This window comes from Mesoplodon mirus (genome assembly GCF_964341445.2).
Source record: "Mesoplodon mirus genome assembly, chromosome: 1".
Lineage (NCBI taxonomy): Eukaryota > Metazoa > Chordata > Mammalia > Artiodactyla > Ziphiidae > Mesoplodon > Mesoplodon mirus.
Genome location: NC_138976.1, coordinates 89,737,081 through 89,754,859, shown reverse-complemented (window position 1 = coordinate 89,754,859; position 17,779 = coordinate 89,737,081). Strand labels below are relative to the sequence as shown.

The following is a 17,779-nucleotide window of genomic DNA, read 5'->3' as shown; positions in this document are numbered from 1 at the left end:
GACAACCCTTAGAATGGGAGAAAATATTTGCAAATGAAACAACCAACAAAGGATTAATCTCCAAAATATACAAACAGCTCATGGAACTCAATATCAAAAAAACAAATAACCCAGTCCAAAAATGGGTGGAACACCTAAATAGACATTTCACCAAGGAAGACATACAGATGGCCAAGAGGCACATGAAAAGATGCTCAACATCACTAATTATTAGAGAAATGCAAATCAGAACTACATGAGGTATCACCTCATGCTGGTCAGAATGGCTATTATCAAAAAATCTAGAAAATAAATGCTGGAAAGGGTGTGGTGAAAAGGGAATCCTCCTGCACTGTTGGTGGGAATGTAAATTGATACAACCACTATGGAGAACAGTATGGAGTTTCCTTAAAACACTAAGCATAGAACTACCATATGACCCAGAAATACCACTACTGGGCATATACCCTGAGAAAACCATAATTCAAAAAGAGACATGAACCACAATGTTCACTGCAGCACTGTTTACAATAGCCAGGACATGGAAGCAACCTAAGTGTCCGTTGACAGGTGAATGGATAAAGAAGATGTGGCACATATATACAATGCAATATTACTCAACCATAAAAAGGAAAGAAATTGAGTTATTTGTAGTGAGATGGATGGACCTAGAGTCTGTCATACAGAGTGAAGTAAGAAAGAGAAAAACAAATACCATATGCTAACACATATATATGGAATCTAAAAAAATGGTACTGCTGAACCTAGTGGCAGGGCAGGAATAAAGTTGCAGACATAGAGAATGGACTTGAGGACACGGGGAGAGGGAAGGGTAAGCTGGGACAAAGTGAGAGAGTGGCATGGACGTATATATACTACCAAATGTAAAATGGATAGCTGGTGGGAAGCTGCTTCATAGCACAGGGAGATCAGCTCAGTGCTTTGTGATGACCTAGAGGGGTAGGATAGGCAGGGTGGGAGGGAGGCTCAAGAGAGTGGGGATATGGGGATATGTGTATGCATATGGCTGATTCACTTTGGTGTACAACAGAAACTAACAGTATTGTGAAGCAATTATACTCCAATAAAGATCTATTAAAAAAAGAGATTAAAAACATGACAGCAAAGTTAAAAAAGTAAACAATACAGAGTTTGGAAGACAGATTTGAGGAGTCTTCCAGAAAGAAAAGCACAAAGAAAGAAACCAGGAGAGGAAGGAAGGCCAACATCCAAGAATAGCTGTTCTGGAAGGCAGCAACAGAGAAAGCAGGATGACAAAATAAGACAGATTTCCAGAGCTGAAAGACCTGAGTTGCTAGATTGAAAGAGCCTATCTAGAACCCAGAAGAATGGATGAAAATAGAGTATACCATCATTAGGACCCTATGCCTAGTGAAAAAAATTGTCCCAGTTTCCAGAGAGAAGAAGCAAGAAAATCAGGAAACAAGAATTAGAATGGCTGTGCACATTTCAGCAGAAACACTAGAAACAAAAGGCAATGAAGCAATGCTTTCAAACTTCTGAAAGAAAATTCTTTCTAAACTTTAATTCTGTACCTAGCCAAACTATCAAGAAAATGTCAATAATAATGACATTTTCAAGATATTCAAGGTCTCCAAAAACCTTCTCTTTCATATACTCTATGCACTTTTAAAAGAAGTTCTTGGAGAACTTGTTCCAACAAAGGAAGAGTAAGTGACATGGAATATAGGAAATAAGAGATTCAGCACAGGAATGGTATGAAGTTCAAGTCCCAGAGATACACTGAAGGGAGAGCCCAGGATGAGAGACTTTGCAGTTGCAGAAGGATAATGGTCCTGGTTAGAACAGTGTGACTTAAGAAAGCTGTCATCTAAATATAGCGAACACTGCTGAATGTTATACATGAAAATTGTTAAGAGCGTAAACCCTAAAATTTCTCATCACAAGAAAAATTTTTTTTCTGTTTCTTTAATTTTGTATCTAAATGAGATGATAGATGTTCACTAAACTTACTGTGATAATCCTTTCATGATGCATGTAAGTCAAATCATTATGCTGTACACCTTAAAACTATACAGTGATGTATGTCAGTTGTATCTCAGTAATACTGAAAGGAAAAAAAAGAATTAAAAAGAAGAATAAAAAAGTCCATTAAAAAAATCCCCAAGTGCCATTATAGCATCTTTTTATCTGAGGACAGAATGCTGCAGTGAGCCTGACCCTAGTTCTCATCTGTGCTCTCCTGTCCTTGCCTCCACGTGCTGATGAAGTTCCTGCTTCCTTCCCTTCATGCTGTTTGGATTAGCTGTTCATTCTGCCTCATTGGAATATTCTGTTCCTACCTCTTGGTGGGAGGTTGTGTCAAACTATAAAACAAGAGAGGGAGGGAGGAAAGGGGAGAAAGAGAGAGAGAAAGAGAGAGAGAGAGAGGAGTTCACTCTTATATTGCCACAGACGTCCTGTACCCAGCTCACACTAGATCCTCCCAGTTTGCCCATCTCTGGTAAGCCTTGTTTCCAGAGAGTTACTCATTGGATTTTCAACTGATGTGCCCAGAAGGAAGGAGAGAGGGAGGGATGGAAGGAAGGAAATAAAGAAGAGGAAGGGAGGGAAGAGGAAGATTAGTGTTACATGGAACACAATTTTCAAACATTCTCTAATTTAAATATTTGAATTTCATTCAAAAAAATTTTAATCACTTGCCTATGTTTTTCATAACTGTAGACAAATGAGTCTTCACAATAGTATTTTAAATTTCTTGATTAAATACTACGCTGGATAATTCAGGTTATCAGACCCTCTGATAGCCATTTGTCACTTTCTTTTCTACCAGCATCTGAGTACCCTCCTTCTTTAGAGGGAATCCCACACCATGAATGTTAGTGGGAAGGAGAATGCCACAGATCCTGAGAGAAACTTAAAGGAACAAATATTTTCTCTCCCCATCCCCTAAAACCCCAGCTTATGTGTAAAACCTAGACTTAGCACCTATCTCTAAAGGAGTGATACAGACTTAAAAGTAGTTATTAAATCACTCACACCACAGTGATGGTAGAGGGGGTGCTACAGTGGCAATATCTTGGTTGTATCCCAGACCTTCTGGGGCATTGATGCGGTTGAGCTCCCCAGAGATGAGCTTCCCTTGCTTGGTTTCTGCTTATAATCTGTAATCTGCACTGGGTTCTTAAGCCTTCTCACTGATTCTGTGAGTTACCCAAAGCCTGTAGATAAGATTATTTTCTGCTAAGACTCAAAAAAGTCTGTAAATCCATTAATATTTCTAGTTTGTTTACATGTAACATCTCTTAATTTTGACATCAAACCCCCAAATCATTAGTTTATGTATTCTGTCTTGTTTTTCTTCTTGATCTAACAAATTACCACAAACTCTATGACTTAAAGCAACATAAACTTATTATTTTACAGTTTTGGAGGCCACAAGTACAAAATAGGTCTCATGGACTAAAATCAAGGTTTCAGCAGTATGGAATTTCTTCTAGAGACTGTAGGGAGAATCCATTCCTTGTCTTTTCCAGCTCCTTAGAGGCTGCCTGCACTCTTTGGCTCATGACATGACATCATTCCCCCATGCGCTCAAGCAGTGACATCATTCCAAGTTCCTTTTCTGCATTCATATCTCTTTCTCTGGTTCTGACTCTCCTCCCTTGCTCTTTCCCTTGTAAGGACCCTTGTGATTTTGTTGAGATGACCTGAATAATCCAGGACACCCTCTGCATCTCAAGATTGTTAATCACATCTGCAGAGATGTGATCCTTTTGCCAATAAGGTAACATGTTACATTTTCTGTGGATTAGTACTTTGGTGGGCTATTAGTCTCTATACTGCAACATCACAATAATTTTGTACCTTTATTTTTTTTCTTTTTACAATTTCAGAATCATTAGGTGTTTTAAATTTTAAAAAGGAAGAATGCTTTATATTCTCTCATAGTTTGCCTTTTAATCTTCTAATTTTGAGAACCTAAATGAGCACACACCAAACATTTTGAGACCTTTTTAATATTTATATGTGAGGTGATTTTTAAAAATTCATAAGTGTTTTCTTAAAAAAGTTTATTTTATTTTATATATATTTTATTTTTGGCTGTGTTGGGTCTTTGTTGCTGTACGCGGGCTTTTCTCTGGTTGTGGTGAGCTGGGACTACTCTTCATTGCAGTGCGCAGGCTTCTCATTGCGGTGGCTTCTCTTGTTGCTGAGCACGGGCTCTATCGCACGAGCTTCAGTAGTTGTGGCACACGGGCTCAGTAGTTGTGGCTCGCGGGCTCTAGAGTGCAGGCTCAGTAGTTGTGGCGCACAGGCTTAGTTGCTCTGCGGCATGTGGGATCTTCCCAGACCAGGGCTCGAACCCATGTCCCCTGCATTAGCAGGCAGATTCTTAACCACTGTGCCACCAGGGAAGCCCATATGTGCTTTTTGAAAATAGGAAATGAGCATTTATTATTTCAAACATTAAGTTTATCTAAATGACCACAACCTGACATAAAGCTGGCCAAATAAACACTTACACAGCATCGGTTAGAGGAAATACTCTCTGAAAGGTTGGGCAGAAAGAAAAACAAACAAAAAAAAGATATGCTTCCTATTCCTGAAGAACATATCATTTAGTTGACAAGATCACAAAAGAGGCCATCTCCTCTGCTGCTGGAGAGAATGGAGCCATTGATAGATTCCAGCTGTGTAGTGACTGGGAGAATGTGTGTTCCTGTAGACTTCTCCGCTATCCATTGGGTTAATGTGTACTCTGTGCCTCTTATCATTTTAGAGGCTGTTCAAATGGCTGTAAATGGATATGGTCCTTTGAGGAGTTTATAACTCCTAAAGATTGTAGACTCGATGGGATTTCAGTGGGAGCACTGGGCAAGTACCCAGATGAACGACTAAAAATACACATCACGGCATGTACAACTGACCTTGTGCAGGTGCTCTATCATAAAGGGAGCTAGATATCTACCAGACGGTGCCATAGAGCATCAACGAGACTTGTGGCTAGCTTAGATTTGGGCAAGATATGGAGAGGACATACTTTTCTTATTTTAGTCAGAAAAACAAGTATTTCCTAAGTGTTTACTGTGTCCTACAAGCTTTCTACGTATCTTCTCACTGTATCCTTGCAATAACTCCTGTTTTAATAGAAGAGGAAACAGGCTTAACCAAGATGAGTGACTTAGCTCAATTGATTAAGGGCCTAAATAACAGAGGTAGGATTCCACCTCGGTCTGTTTGAGTCTTTCCACTATAGCACCCTGCCTGAGACAAAGTATGTCTTAAAGATCACCCAGATTTACTGAGTCTAAATGATCTTGGAGAAGAAAATATTTCATGACGATGATTATTATATATACTTTAAAAAATTATAGGAAACTTCTTTCTATTGTCTTGACTCCTCTGAAGGAGAGATAAGATTGTAATGTAGCCAATGCTCAGATTCAAATTCAAGACAGTCATCTCAATGGCCTTTGCCCTGTGGCAGGCCAGGTCTCTTTCAGTTTTTGTTTTGGAACGACTATGGTTTCTATAGGGTTTTTCTCCCTCTGTCTTGAGTATTGGAAGCTCTCAAATTCTCCTAAGGACCAGTTCATGGTTTCCCAACTGGATGGTGAGCAGAAGAAACACTCTCCTCTCCATGGACCTAACGCAGTGAGTGGACACCCAGGATAGAATGAATGCCCGTGCTAAGAGGGATTTTAGAGATTATCCATTCTAAGCACCTTGTATTTAACTGGTGAGGTAACTGGAATTTGGGGAGAGCCTATGACTGTCTGGTGTTGTTTCAGAGCTGGACCCAGAGTCCAGAGCTCCTGTCTTCAAGCCAACACTCTTCCTTCTGCTTTGCAGGACTAGGAGCTGAGAGTGTGGGCCAGCTTTTTCCCCTCCCTTCCTTCCATTTCTCTCGAGTGCAAAGGTAAAGGCACAAAGGGTGTGGGGTTTTTGTTTCAAGGCACAGAAGGAAAGGACAACTAGAGGCGTATGGCCCAGTCACTAGTGACTCCCCTGTTAAGCACAGAAGTAAAATTTTTCCCCAAACTAGACCATAACCTAAAATACTTGGGGTACTTAATGCAAAGCACTCACTGTCAGGTAATTTAAAAGAAAAAAAAAGCAACCTAGTAGGCAAAAGACTTAGGAAATTAACCAAAAGTCTTAGGGGAAAGGAGCTGTTCATGTGTGTCAGTTACATAAAGGAATACAAATTGCATAATGACTCATCAGAACATAAATTCAGAAAACCTAGTTGAGATGGCTTTTTTTCCTTTTGATATGATACTTATGAAAGTATCATATGTATCTTATGAAAAACCCAGTTTTTTCCTTTCTTTTCATTTCTTCTTCCTTTCTTTTTTCTTCTTTCCTTCCTTCCTTTCTTCTTTCTGTGAAGTATGCACTTACTCACTTACTTGCTTTTTCCATTAAATCATCATTGTGGGTCGAATTGTATCCCCTCCAGAAGATATATGGAAATCCTAAACTTTGGTAATGGTGAATAGAAATAGGAAATAGGGTCTTTACAGATACTCAAATTAAGATGAGGCCCTACCTGACTAGGGTGATCCCTAATCCAATGTGACTGGTGTCCTCATCAGAAGAGGAGAAGGCAGACAAGCAGGTAGGGAGAATAGTGTGTGATGACGGAGTCTGAGGTTAGAGTGATGCAGCTACAAAATAAAGGGACCCCAAGGATCACCAGCAACACCAGAAACTAAGAGGAAGGCATGGAACAGATTCACCCTTAGAGCCTTTAGAGAGAGCCTGGACCTGCCAACTCCTTGATTTTGGACTTCTGGCCTCCACAACTGAGAATACATTTGTGTTGTTTTAAGCCACCTAGCTTGTGGTAATTTGTTATAGTTGCCCTAGGAAACAAATACAGTCCTCAAACATTTCCAGAATTCCTGCTACAGCCAGAAGCTTTGAGTAGCGAGGGTGGTGGGGAAGAGAGGACCAAACAGGCACATAGAACAATGTTTTACCTTCTAGGAGATCACAGTCCAGCAGTTCCATTAGGAACCTTAGTGATTCCCCCATCCTATTCACACAGGTTTATCCACTTTTCAGAACAATCGAGGAAGGTGACATCCATGGTGACATCTGTGGTTGCCCTTTCAATGCATGCAGTGATGTCAGGAAACAGTGTGGGGAGAGGAAATGATAATAAGTCTTTGGAATCAGGCAGCCATTGAGATCAGCCTCAGAGAACTGAGAATTATTGAAAATTTCAGTAATTTTCAATTACTGAAAGAACAATGGTAATATTTAGGGTTCTGTTTGGAGTTATTTTGGGGTTCTTAGCAAAGATGAAGAGGACTGAAGAAATCAGATAGTAGAGGGTAAGAAAGTTCTGTCTGAAAAGCTGGGATTCAAGGGGAAATTGTGGGGCAGAGATCAACAGCTCCCTGAGGACCCACATCATTCTAGCATCACCCCTTCCCAGGTCCTCTCGTAAACAGTAAATTCCTACTGGGTTGGCTTGAATTAAGTTGTGATCGTTTCCCCAGCTCTGATTTCACGTAAAGAGTTGAGCTGGTAATGAGAGAGGAGGGGACCCACAGTGGCTCTGCTTTTTGTGCTAATGAACTTACCCAGGCTGGTCTTGTCCTCTGAAGCCCAGTTCAGACCATTTCCTGTGTGGACTTTGGAGACCATGAAGAGAGAGGAAGGTGGAGGAAAGACAGTGGAAAGTCTGGGGTAGGAGAGAGCAGCAAGGAGAGGTAAGACCGGAATGAGAAAATGGTTTGTACCCAAATGTTGGTGCTCGCACCTTGATCGAGCCTGCCTTGAATGCTTCCCAACCTAAATTTCGTAAGGTAACTATGTGAGCTGCTTCGATTTTAAAAGCTGCTCACTAATTGATAATTTAAGTTTAGCAGCACTTAATTGGAAGAGGTTTATATGTCTAATGGAAACAGCCTAATAGGCCGAATAGGAGGCAGCATGATACAGTAGAAGGCACAGAAGACCTGCATCAGGCGTATGCCTAGAGCAGTGTTTCTCAACTTTTTTTTCATTATCATCTCACTGAAGAGTCATTTAGACATGTTTTCCTAGTTGCCTCCCACATGAAATTTTATACCATAGATATCTTAGAAATTTGTTTATATACTACATGCACATCTGTGTTTATATACTGTTTAAATTTGTTTATATACTGTTACAAGAAGCAGTTTGTTCCATCTGGGCCCAATATTGCCCGTTGATAATTTCTGCTTTAGAGGAGAACTGACTTCAGGACCTAGGACTCCTCAGGAGTTGGGACAGAAGTCCCTGGGTACAAGCTGACAGACCTGGCCTTGAAGTCTGCTTCTGCCACTTACAGCTGTGCCCGCGAGCAAGTTACATAACTCATGTTGAGTTTTAGTTTCTTCGTCTCTCTTATCTATATTGAGAGCAATTTAGGTGAAAAGGTAAAGAAAGTTTAAGTACTTTGCACATTGCTAGACACCTAGTCTGTGATCAAAGCAGACGTCTTTTCTGGCTCTTTGCTAGGCTGTTGTCCAGCCCCCTGCATCTACCATCAATGAATGGGGTATATGACAGTGACGTCAGGGAGTTAGACAAACGTGAGCTGTTCATTTGCAGAGAGTTTTCCTCCTTGAGGCACTTTTCCATAATGAGCATGATGACCTTCTTCTCTAGAAGGGTTTGCTGGGCCTGGGCAGCCTGGATCTTTGGGGAGCTCTGCTTTTGCTTCCTCTCACCTGGCTGTTCATACCATGCAGAAGAGCGCTGCAGGCTGCTGCTGGCTTCCCAATTCTCAGGACAGATGGAGCCAGAATGTAAGGGCCGCTCCAGGGAATTCAAAAAGCCAAATGAGAGAAATATATTAAGAAACAATAACCAAAAAGAAAAGTCATAGGCCTTCAAAGTGTTTAAAATGAAGGAGCAACACACAGATGAACTGTTGCGTAGAAGAAAATTTGTCTTCAGTTGTGGTTTCAGAACGTAAGATGGCTCCCTATTTAGGTAGCGGGAGAAGAAAAAAGAAAAGGAAAAAAAATTATAGAGGAACTCTTCTAAGGAGATGAACGAAAGAGGAAAAATGCTTCCTTCACGCGTGCTGGTGGCACTCAGGACAAAGTTTAGAATAGGGTGGTCTGTTTCTAAATGAGGTTTTTGAAGATAATCAGCTGTGACATTTTAGGAGATAATGATGATGCATGTGCATAGGCCAGGGCTTTTGCTTTTCTTTTCCCTGCAGGACATCTGAATTCTTGCCATATTACAAGGTACTACAGACTGAGGCCTGGAAGGACTTGAAGGTAACAACTCCAGCTTTTTGACAAATTCTTTGAGAAATCTGAGGACCTCCCCCGCCCCTAAAGAGGTTATCATTTACCCAAGGTCGCACAGCTAGTGAGTAGCAGATGGACATACCTGGGTTTTCTGATTTCAGATCTGGCCTTGTTGCTCCAAGTTAGCAGTTAGTAATGCCAGGACACAGAAAGAGCACAGAGTGTGGTTACAACTGACTTGGTTTGCAATCCTAGCTCTTCCCTTTATCAGCCACGTAGCTTTAGAAAAGCCATTTAATCAGCTTTTCTCAAATAACAGCACTGTGGAAGAGCAAGTTTCTGCTTGTTGTGAGGGGCAAGTGTGTCTGCACATAGTAAGTGCTGCATCAACAGGACCTCATCTCAAACTCCAAACCTAGGTGTCTTGGATCCCAGAGTATGGGCCCCTTTGCCTACACCCTTGTGAAATGGGTCTAATCCTCTGTAACACATGAGATGCCAAGAAATCCTAAAGTCTCCATTGATTTTTATCATATGAAGTTTATACAGCATCATTCATTATAAGAAAAATACATATTAAAACAATAATACTATCTCACTCTTCCTATTTGTTGACAAATGTTTGGGGAAACAGGCACACTCATGGTTTGGAATATTAATTTGTGTCATCTCTTTGGAGAATAATTTGACAATACATATAACAATTTAAAATGCACCTACTCTTTATTAACCTACCTGTTTCACTTTTACAGATACATTCAAACACATCCAAAATGCGTATCATTGCAGCATTCTCTGCTACAGCAAAGTTTGCACAGGAACTAACTATACCTTTTAAAAAACATGATAAATTGTGGTGTGTCTGTACAATGAAATATTATGCAGCCATCAGGATGAACCAGCTCTACATATACTGTTATGGAACCATTTCTAAGATGTCCTGGTAAATGTAAAAGAAAGATACAGACTGATAAGTACAATATGATATGGCTTGTGATATATAGGATGTAGATACATTTATGCTTATATATGGAAATGCTACCTGTGGAAGTATCCAGAAGAAATTCAGGGGAGGAAAATTGGGGAACTGATGGCCAAGGGTGAGAATGAGATTACCATTTGGTATACCTTTTGGAAACTTTTGAGATTTGCTCCATGTGCATGTATTACCTATTTTAAAAAATAAACACAAAGCAAAAAGAAAGCCCAGCCAAACAAATAAAATACTCGTGGTCTTGGTGCTGGCACAAATAGCCCTCCTGCGCATCTAATCTAATGTGCTTGGCCCAATCTTCTTTGGCTCACTGGCCTCTCGGATCCTCACCTTGGCTCTCTCTTGACTCCCAATACCCACCACCGGCCTCCTTTGTGCTGAAAACCTGTTTCAGACAGGCTCCTCTGGCTTCCATCTCTGGTGCTCTCTCTTGGGCACAATGCCACGCATGTTCTCTGGCTCTGTGGAGCTCAGCTTGCTGGAGCCCGCCGACTCCTGGCCAGGCCAGCCAGGTCACGAGACAACATGCATCTCTTGGCAGCAGCCGCTGCCTAGACGCAAGGAGGGAATGGTCTATGTGGTTGTCCACTGTGTAGATGTAGTAACTGGGGCTGCCTGTGGTGACCTTTTACCTTTGAATGGCCCAGGGCATCTTGGTTTCTTCATTCAGTTGTTTCTTCATTGGTTGATTTGTTGGTTCTTTTGTTCATTCATTTATTCAATACTTCTGAACCAGAGAAACAGAAGCTATGGTCCAAGGGGATTCATTTTAGGGATGTGCCTGGGAATTTCATTTCCCTCTACTTTCCTTTTCCCCAACCCTATGGATAATTCAGATTTTATCATATCCTGATAGCATAAGACTTAACAATTAAACCAACTGAACATGTTGCATTATCAGGGGCAGTTTCTGGGGGTTACAGTTAAATGACCTCCCTTTCACCCTCACTGGAAAGGATCTACAGCAAAGAGGCGTTTAGTTTAATGACATTCGCAGATGAGTCTTATTTCTCATGGCTGATTTTTTTAAATTTATTTACTTATTTATTTTTGGCTTTGTTGGGTCTTCATTGCTGCACACAGGCTTTCTCTAGTTGTGGTGAGTGGGGGCTGCTCATTGCGGTGGCTTCTCTTGTTGTGGAGCATGGGCTCTAGGCACGCGGGCTTCAGTAGTTGTGGTGCAGGGGCTTAGTTGCTCCGTGGCATGTGGGAATCTTCCCAGACCAGGGATCGAACCCATGTCCCCTGCATTGGCAGGCGGATTCTCAACCACTGAACCACCAGGGAATCCCTGATTTTTTTTTTGAACGAGTAAAATCCTTATTTTGAGACTTTTCAGTGTTTCAGTTTTTTCAGAGGGCATCTTGGGGAAAACAATGAATGCCTGTAGGCCATTAACCACTTTCTATCTTCAGCCATCAGGGATCTTTGGTGAGGTTAGAAGAGCTGCCTCTGTCTTGATTAAGCTTCGGAAATACCTCCATTGATACCATTCAAATGTTTATTGAGTACCTACCTCAGACATGATACTGAATTGACTTCAGAAAATCACCTTTGCCCAAGGCCTGGGAGGGGAAGGCACATGTGGACTCTGGTGGGAAAAGGAAATTCCTTGTGGGGTGACTGAAGAATGGGCTGGCTTAGCTCCAACCAGAGAAGGATCCATGAGAGAAAGCCATTAGGTCCTGAACACTAATAGGGTTTATGGCCTCTGCTCTTAGTGAGGTGATCTGACCTGAATGGGCATCTGAGCAGGAAAGGAAGCCTACAGAAGTGGCAGCAGGAGTGGTTCCTAGGAAGGCAATGACTTACATCAATTGGAGGCATCATCTTGAACAACTGCACTGGGAAAAGCTGTAGTTTCTTGTGTTGTCCTATAGAAAATGTTCTTTAATGAGATAGCTTAGCATGGTATTTACGAGTACAGATTCTGGAGACAGACTAACTACCTGGTGATCTAGGCTCTATCTTTAAGTTTGTTTAACCTCTCTGGACCTCACTGTCCTCATCTGTAAAATGGGGATGTGATAGTATCCACTGCGCTCCGTTGCTTGAGGACCAAATGAGTAAAGCCCTAAGATAGCACCAGGACCATTGTAAGTACTCAAAAATGTAAACAGTCACTTTAACCGTGCTGTTTTGCCCTTCTGAAAATAACCATCTTCCTATGAGTTGAACTATTAATTTGCCTAATATTGAATTTTGTGTTTGTAGGGGTAATAGGATTTTTGCACGGCAAAATACATGTTTTTTTCTTTTTTGTGTGTCTTTGCTCTCTTGTTCTTTCAACATCAAAACCCTAGGTTTTTTGATCTCGGAGAAATGATGCAAACTTAGGGAGCCACACAGTCTGTGGTCCTGGGGTGTGTTCCTGAATATACACGTACTCCTTCAGTTCAAAGAGGAGCCTATAGTTCTTGGCTTAAAATGTCACAAAGAGATCGTAGCTGGAAATCCACAAGCTCTTGAATGATTTGTCTCTGGCTTTTGCCCCTCTTTTACTGCAAGTATCATTAGTAATGTTGACTAAATCATTACCTCTCCAAAAGCCTGCCTAAATTATCTTTTTCCTAACTTGTGTGTTCATTGCATTAATCATTTGGAAATAATGTCCTCACGAAATACAAGTTCTTCAGGTTTATTTAAAATGGCTTGCATTTGTGTACAAGCTGACATCGCCTGAGGAGAAAGTCAAAGACCTTGTCAACAACAGACTTTTGAGTTTGCCCTTGAAATAATGACAATTAGGAATACACCCGTCAGATTCTGTCATTTGCAGAACTTCAGTAATCAATAAGACATCACCAGCCTTGTCCTTTTTTTCTATGCCCACAATACTCCCTGGCTTCTGATTTGAACCTGAATAACTTTTGAATAAATTTCATTTTTGCAATTGAAGTGTAGTTCTGACCAGATGGACCTATTCAGGCTTTTGTAACAATCCATTTCCAGATGATTTTCCAGCTATTCAGTTCAAGCTGCAAATCTAACTGTTGTAATGAAAATAACTGTTATTTTCCAAGAGCTCCTCAGAACCATTCTTTAAAGGATCCTCCTCTTTAGGGCCACCGTGGGTGTTTTCAGTGAAAAATTATTATATATCTTATGATTGTATATTTTAGAATATATTTTGTTTAAGTGAAGCTGAGGGAATCATTTCAGTTATTTTACCCAGCCCCACGCAGTGGGAGAAAGGTTCCCTTTTAACCAAACAGCCGGCCACTGCTCTTTGAAGAGCAATGTGTCAGTTCTTCAGTGGTACCTCTAGGTGGCAGTGCAGCCCAAGACAACGTCCTTGGTCCTGGCTTCCTCCCCTCCCCCTCTTTCTGGGCTGGCAGCACAGGTCGGATTGGCACGCAGGGAAAATAATCATTAAAAATAAATGCAGTCAAAAGAAATAGGTTATTATAGTGGCACATAGGAACTGCTTTAGTTAGAAGTCTGTCACCCTCCCATTAGAAATGTTTGGGAGGAGTGTGCCACTGGGCTGTGAAAATTTGCTAGAGGTTAAAAGTGACACTCGCTGCGCCTCAACCTTGTAGCCTATTTAATCCTAAGAAGTTTGACTTTAGATGGTCGGGTGGCTTTGAAGTAGCACGCAAAGGTGCACAGATGGATTTGCTTTGCTTAAGGCAATTCATAACTGTTTTTGTAACACTGACATGCACTATGACCCAGTGATGTACGGTGGTTTCATTGGCCATGAGGAAGTGTGCGTCCTTAGGAGGATTTCAAGATGAAATTCTGAAAAAAGACTGTTGTGTGAGTAGGGAAATATGATTAGAAAGTGTTGTTTAGTAAAACACTTTGGTAGGTTTAGTAAGAATCTTCCCCCCGCCTCTCCCACCTTCTCTGAGGCCAATCCCCTCCCACTCCTCCTTACTTTTTTTTTTAAGATTTTTTTTTGATGTGGACCATTTTTTTTAAAGTCTTTATTGAATTTGTTACAATATTGCTTCTGTTTTATGTTTTGGTTTTATTGGCCCTGAGGCATGCGGGGTCTTACCTCCCCAATGAGGGATCGAACCCACACCCCCTGCATTGGAAGGCAAAGTCTTAAACACTGGACCACCAAGGAAGCACCACCACCCCCCTTCTGAAGAAGCTACGGTTTTCTTCACTTTAAAATCAGGAGTTACCCTCCATGAACCGTTATCATCCCACGTGAGTCAGGTGTTCTGGGTTATGCTGTGGTAACAAGCAACCCCTAAGTGAGAGCAATTTGTCCCCACCGAAGTATATTTCTCATCCACACAGCATGACTAGCTTGGGCGGCAGGGGACTCTGTCAAGGAGCTCTCACAAAGCTCCACCATCTTGTAACTGCACCACGTGGAATGTGTGTTCTTGGGCCCTCTCTTCCACACTCTGCTCTGGATCGGACACACAACACTCTACCCCTGCTTCATGACACAACTCGTTTCACAGCCCTACTTAACGGCAAGGGCCTGGGGGAGATGTTGGCTGAGGCTCACAGCCTCCGTCAGCAGTTTATGATCCTATGATGCTGTTGGGGGCGTTATCTTATTTATTTTTTAATGCCCTCAACTGTCAACACCACACACATGTTAACTCCTCAAAAACTAAATTTAATGGAATACCTTGATGAATGCCCAGGCCCCCTCCAGGTGCAGACTATATGATTTTTTTCTGAGGAGCTTGTTCTCCTTTGCTAGGCAAAATTAATTGCTCCTTCTCTGTGGTTTGGTGGCACTTCGTGCATGCTGATGGTTTTGCATTTGTCACAGCCCAGTTTGTTGCTATTCTATCTCGTCTGATAGAATATAGTCTCCAGGATGGCAGACACTCATTTTTATCCACCTTTGTATTACTGATGCCTGAGAAGATAGAGATGAAAAGAAGAAATGGGTGGAAAAATTTATTCTATGAAAAGTAATGATAAAAATAATATTTTTAAGCTCCACGTGCTCAAAATACTGATTAAGTTTTTAATATCTATAATATACATAGATGCCTGTCTTTTTCAATTCCTATAATAATTCTATAATGTAGGTAACTGAGAAATTGCATTTCACAACAAATAACTTTCCCAAATTTCTGAGGTAGAAAATGCTAGAGGTGAGATTAGAATCCAGGCCTCTCTGGCTGCAGAGTTCTACTTCTGAACCATTATGCTATGCTGACTTCTATCCTGATATGTATGTTTTATTTATTTATTTAAAAATTTATTTTATTTTATTTATTTATTTTCAGCTGTGTTGGGTCTTCGTTGCTGCACGTGGGCTTTCTCTAGTTGCAGTGAGCAGGGGCTACTCTTCATTGTGGTGCAGGGGCTTCTCATTGCGGTGGCTACTTTTGTTGTGGAGCACGGGCTCTAGGCACGTGGGCTTCAGTAGTTGTGGCACACAGGCTCAGTAGTTGTGGCTCACAGGGTCTAGAGCGCAGGCTCAGTAGTTGTGGCACACAGGCTTAGTTGCTCCGCTGCATGTGGGATCTTCCCGGACCAGGGTTCGAACCCGTGTCCCCTGCATTGGCAGCGGATTCTTAACCACTGTGCTACCAGGGAAGCCCCTGTATGTTTTAAAACAAGCACATAATTAAAAACATAATTGTGATTGGTTGAAAAGTTGACTATGCAAAGTAGTGTCAACTTGGAGTAAAGCCTTCCACGAATGGCAAGAGACCTGGATTCTATTTCCCACTCACTGGCTGTATGACTTCAACCAAGGATCTTCATTTGCCTCATCCCAGGTTCCATATCTGTAAACTTAGAGTCAAGTTTGGATCATGAATTTTCAACTTTACTGTACATACTGGAGACTGTTGACATGCAGATTCTGATTCAACAGGTGCAGGGAGTCTGCGGTGCTGTAACTCTAACAAGCGTCTCGGTGCTGCTGTTGTCGCTGGCCCAGGAAGCATGTTTTGAATAGTCAGGAGCTACATGATTGCTCAGGCTTCCTACTGTCTGAGTCTGTGAGCCGTTAGAAACTCTTGATTGAACTGCTTCTGAATTTCTATAACTGGCACAAAAATATGAAGCAATTGGTTATCTTAACATCCAGGTACTTGATCCTTCACCCCAACATTCACTCTCTCTTCTTCCAGAAGTAAATCTAGAGACTCCCTGGAGATTCTCTCCAATCTTCAACCTGTGTTTCAGGTGAATTTGGAAGGCATCAGTGTTTATAATTTTCTGGCCACTACAGTTGGTTCAGGGAATGTCACGAGACAGATTGAAAGCCAGTAAAGTACAATCAAATGTGTGCCTGCGAATTCAGGGATGGGGCAGAGACTGTTTTTGCTGGACTTGAACTTGAAGGACTAGAGCGGCCATGGCCATCTCACCTTACTACCGTGCGCACAGTAAGGTTACGCAGAAAGAGAAAACAGATCGAAGATATGGAGGGAGAGAAGCCAAGTCCTGGGAAGTCTTTTGAGCTTTACTTGTAAGAGTAACTGGGAAGGCTCACCCATACGTGGTTAGATACATTTATTAACATGTGTGCATATGTGTGTGTACCCTTGCACACGTGTGCCATGTGTGATTACCAATTAAAGGCATATCAACTGTGTAAGTTCAATCTTCTCCCAGATAAGGGCCTTAGGCCCTGGGATCTGGGCTCAGCATTGGAGAATGGGCCCGAGGGATTAATTCCTGAGAATTCAAGGCTGAAGACACCACTAAAAGCCAAGCAGAAAGTACAGCAGAGGCATGGATGAAGCAGAGGGATAGGAAATGGGAGGTAGGCTACAGGACCACTAGAGAGTCAAGGCCATAGCCCAAGGGATAAGAATGGGGCCTGCAGAGAGGTCCTGAGCTGCTGGTCTCTGGCTGTGATGCTTCCCACAGGGAAACTCTGACCTCTGCAGTAGGTGAGGAAGGAATCATGAGGTGTGCCAGGCCAGGAGGATGTAGAGCGAGGTTGTGCTACTCTCTCAGGCCTTAATAAGGCAAAGTCACAGACTATGGATTGAAATTTGTTTGGCTAGGAAACTGCTGCTTGCAGTGCATGTGCATGCGTGTGTGTGTGTGTGTGTGTGTGTGTGTGTGTGTAATTATTTATTTTCTGACAGAAGCAGTAACCTCAAGTAGTCCCTTGAGACTGGGCAGCTATTATGGATGTAACAGATGAACTCCTTGTAGGATGGCCAACTTCACTTTGACCTGTGGCAAGCTATTTAAATTTTATTAGGGAAGCAGACCAACCACCCTATTAGACCTTTGGGTGATTAAAAGAAAATCATCTTATAAAACGTTCCATTATGGAGGTCTCTTAACTGACCGTGGCTTCTTGATGAATTTAAAATATCTGATAGGCAGATAGCATAACAGTAACAATTTGTCTGAATCAGTCTAAGCACACTCAATTTTATGGAATATCGTGACATCGGTATTTTTCCTATTTATGAGCAATCCACCTTTTTTCCCCATCCCCCCAAACATGGCTGCTTCAGCATATTCCAAAATCCATGTTCCCAAGATTGTTTTTGTCTTGCTTCAGTAACTCGGGAGCATTTATCCATGTAATAGCATGGTCTTCCGCTCCACTGCTTATATAGCCCTCACACCTCAATGAATTTGCTTGATGGGATGCAGACAACATGCTGCTTAG

The 17,779-nt window shown here is 41.7% G+C and overlaps 1 long non-coding RNA gene across 1 annotated transcript in view; it reads left to right on the top strand.

The window, feature by feature from the left end:
- LOC309798861 overlaps positions 1 to 17,779 on the top strand; it is a 292,612-nt gene that overhangs the window by 262,244 nt on the left and 12,589 nt on the right. The window lies entirely within an intron of this gene.